Below are 4147 nucleotides of genomic sequence, written 5' to 3' on the forward strand. Positions count from 1 at the left end.
CCTTCAGCCCCTCTCCCCTCCCTGGAGGTTGGTGAGTGTGGGACTAAAAGTTTCAACTTTCCAGTCAGATGGTTGTTTTCCATGGCAACCAGCTCCCATCTTTAGGGGCTTTCCAAAAGTCACCTTATTAACATAAATCCTATTGTGGTTGAAAGGGTTTATTATGAATGTCAAGACACTTTAATGACTCTTACACTTAGGAAATTCAAGGGTTTTAGGAGCTCCGTGTCATGAAGTGCGAGGAAGACCAAATATATACGTTTCTGATTATAAACCACGATGTCAAATTGCCTGTAGTGGCCATGGTGGCTCTGAGTTTACTGCGTGGGCTTCAGTCACCGCAGTGCCGCTCTCTCAAGGCCACTCTCTCTCAAGGCTGCCGGCTTGGCGCTCGACTTGGATTCAGGGGCTTCCTCTCCCCGGGCTTTTGGAAGACTGTTGTAACTGTGTGACCCAGTGGAGATTGTGGGAAAAGACTGTTTATCATTAAACCATCTGGATCCTATGGCAGGCATTTTTTGAGTTTAATGAAATTCTACATTTTGTTGACTGGGATTCTAGTAGCAATTGGCATAACTCTGGTGAATATATTCATTGGTGAAGCTGAGTTAGCGGAAATTCCAAAAGGCTATATCTCAGAACACTGGGAATACTTCAAGCCTACTATATCAATATGGATTTCCTGAACTTTCTTTGATGACCTAGAAAAGAATTATGAAAAAAAAAAAACAATGGCTATTCTTCAAATTGAAGCTGAAAAGGCTGATTTCTGGTTAAAGGAGCTAGAAGTACAAAGGTTAATGCGTGAGGAAGGTGATGGTCCTGGTATCAGTATCCGACGATTGATAAGGTGCTGATTGATCTTTCTCCAAAAGCAACTCCTGACAACTAATCTTTTGTTTCTCTAAATACAAAGTATACTCTCTTTAGGGGAAAATTAATTGATACATATATTCTGTATTTTTGTTCACATGATGAATAAGAGATCTTCCATTGCTCTATTTCTCAAAAAAACAAAACAAAACAGAACAAAACAAAGTAACAATCCCACAGTGTCACAGCCCTCCATACAGCAATTGAGTTGGGTTGTACCATGATGAAGATCCCTGGGTACCAGACTCTGCCTTCTTAGACAGGGCTTCCCACCAGGGTTTGGTGTTTCACTGGTAAGTAGGGGCAGACTGCCAAGGGTTACCAGACACAGAAGGAAAGCCTTATAAATGAAGATTAAGGGGGGGAAAAAACTTCAGACGAATAAACAAATGAAAGGAACTTGGGAAACTGTAAATACCCAAGAACTTGCAGATCCTCCCAACACTCCACGCTGTTTCCTGCTTCCATCATATTTGCCTGCTTTGTTTCTACTGCCTAAATCACCCCCCACCCCGTCCCCAGCCTAATCTGTCCAGGAATACTTTGTTTCAGTTCTGAGCTACATTATCTTCTCTATAGTGATTCTATTTGGAGGTGATGCCAAGAATGTGACAATGTCCTCTGTTGTGTTTGTGCTGTGCCTTATGCTTAATTGCATTTCTAGCATCCATAACAGTTACTCGTTTCACCTGATCTCTTCTAGACTATGAGATTCTAGAGGTTGGGGACTGTGCACCTCTGGCTTCTAACACCTGGCAGCTTACCTGGCACAGAGTAGTTGCTTATTGATTGCTTACTGATTTATAAGTCAGAACCCAATACCAGGATAATTAGGAGTCAAGAAGGATCATCCACAGAAATGGATACTTGTATATGCAAGCACTGAAACTTGGGTGGGATCCAGGAAGGTAGAGCTAGTTGGACAAGAGCTAGGTGAGGCTTTCAGAGGTTTGGGTTTCCAGGCAGCTTGCAGGAGGTTAATCATATTAAGGCAAATGCTGGTCTTCCAAGGAAAGGAAGATGTTCCACGTGGGAAGCAGTGGCTGTTCCTCCCAGGAAATCTCGAGAATGCAAAGTTCAACCTCCTGCTTTTGGTTCCTCAGGAATCTCTGTGGGCAGCACTATGGCTATCTGTGGGGCACTGCATGCTTTTTAACTCTCCAGCTCCAGTAAAAATCTACAATTCTCTTTCCAGTTATGAGCACGACAACTGATACATGGCTGGAATATTTAGACAAGTGATTGCCAGAGTTACCAGATTTCAAACCTCACAAATCTTCTACTCATTCTTCTGGCTCCATTGCTGATTTCCACAGGTCATGTTCTTTCTATAACTTGTGCCCAGACTGGCTTTAGGATTACTCATGCTGTGTTATGTTTTTCTGTTTTATTTGTCTCCTCCCAGAGGTGTGAGCTCCTTGAAGCCAGAAGCTGGCATATAGCTCTTGGATTTTTGGTTCAATATTCCTACAGGTGTCAAAAGGAGCTGGCAGTCTGCTGCACTCAATAGGGCACAGGAATTTAGGGTTAAAATTAATTTTCAGAGGAGTTTGGGTCAAGTCCATTGCTCACCTCCTCCCCCCGCCCCCAATCTACCACCACAATGGAGTCCCAAATCCTTAGACACTTCACTTCCTGGTTCTTCCCCTCTCCGTTTTGAGGGCTTATTCTCATGGACGTTGCAATGAGTATGAGCCAAAGAACTGAAGTCTCTATGTCCCCTCAAGGAATGTACATTTGTTCCAATCAGAGTACTTTTTGCCTTATATGGGCATAGGCAACCTCTGGGTAAGGCTGTAATCTCTCCAGTACTCAGCCAATGAGGAACCAGGGAAGGGACTTCGTGCTAGGAAATAAACGGCCTGCTGTCATTGGCCTGAGTGTGCCTGTCCGTCAGACACCGGATCCTGCGAGGGTGTTGAGTTAAAGTCTCACTTCATTGTGCTCCGAGTCTCCATGGTTCTCCTTTCATTGGGTCAGTGGGCTCATTTCTTACACTTACTGCCTACCGCCCCCTGACAAGTCCTTGAGACAGGCAGAGTGACCTTCTTCTAGGAATTCAATTGCCTCAATGATGACACTTTGCTCAGGGCAAAAGACAACCTTAGCTTAACATTATCCCAACCCCCCAGCATCCTGTAAGTTTACTTTAACAGATAAAACTTCATTTGGAAGCTTTATTATCTGTACCCCCAAAGATATATGTTAGCAATCATCCTCCAAGCACATGGCTGGCCCCCTGAGACACACTGAAGGGTCTTGTGTCTGAACTTTTACTAAACGATAATAAATGACCTTTCTCTAACAATAGCTAGCCCATCAAGGTCGTGGAAACCACATTTCCAAAATTCCTTAACTCTCTTCCAACCGAAGGTATATAATGAGTCACTCTTAACAACTTCAGTGCAGCTCTTTCTGCCCACGGGTCCTGTCCACATGCTTTAATAAAACCACCCTTTTGCACTGAAGATGTCTCAAGAATTCTTTCTGGACTGCCAGCTCTGAACCTCAACACTTCAAACCACATCAACAAGAGGACAGGGTGTGATCAGAAGACCATAGGATCTCAGTATCACTGGAAGGGAAGAGGCGGAGAAGAGGCTGGAGAGATGCAGGTGTACCATCCTTGCAGAGAAAGCCAACATCTCTCTTCCTGCGGCAGCAGACAGCACAGGCCCTGGTGCAGGTGTTGCTGAGTAATGCCCTAATTAGCTGGATACTTCCCTCGGGAAGCCCATCATGTAAACTGCTTGTTGTTTTCCCCTTGCATAAATTCACCTATGGAAGTTGCTAAAATGTAGGTTCCTGGGTCTCACCCTTAAAGACTTTAAACCGCGAGGTCTTGGGTGGGGCCGACTGATTCTTCCCAAGTGGCCTCAGCTCTTCTAACTAACTAAAAGGAGACATAGCCTCAGTATCACAATAGAGAATCCCCAATCCCCTCTTCATGGTGTGAAGTTTCATCTGGCAGTCATGATGTGGGGAACAAAGGCAAAAAGAAATATAGATAAAATTACATTTCCTTATAACTCTCAGCTCTTGGACAAATACCTGAGATAGAGTATGATATTCCTCCAGGAAGTTCCTACCATCTTTCTGTTAATGCTTTGCTAGAGGGAAAAACATTCTTTGCTGGAGAGAGCAAATCACATGAAGTGAAGTGCAGTTTGAGACCAAATGGTCAAGAAAGAATTTTTGAGACATTTTGGTTGCAAAAAGGTGTTTTTTTAAGGGTTGTTTATTTATTTTTGAGAAGGAGAGAGAGAGAGAGAGA

General features: G+C 43.7%; 1 pseudogene; it reads left to right on the top strand.

Annotated features, from left to right (window-relative positions):
* The first annotated feature begins 302 nt into the window (after positions 1-302).
* Positions 303-892, top strand: LOC115287236 (annotated as a pseudogene).
* The last annotated feature ends 3255 nt before the right edge of the window (positions 893-4147 follow it).

The sequence above is a fragment of the Suricata suricatta genome, chromosome 3 (assembly GCF_006229205.1).
Source record: "Suricata suricatta isolate VVHF042 chromosome 3, meerkat_22Aug2017_6uvM2_HiC, whole genome shotgun sequence".
NCBI lineage: Eukaryota > Metazoa > Chordata > Mammalia > Carnivora > Herpestidae > Suricata > Suricata suricatta.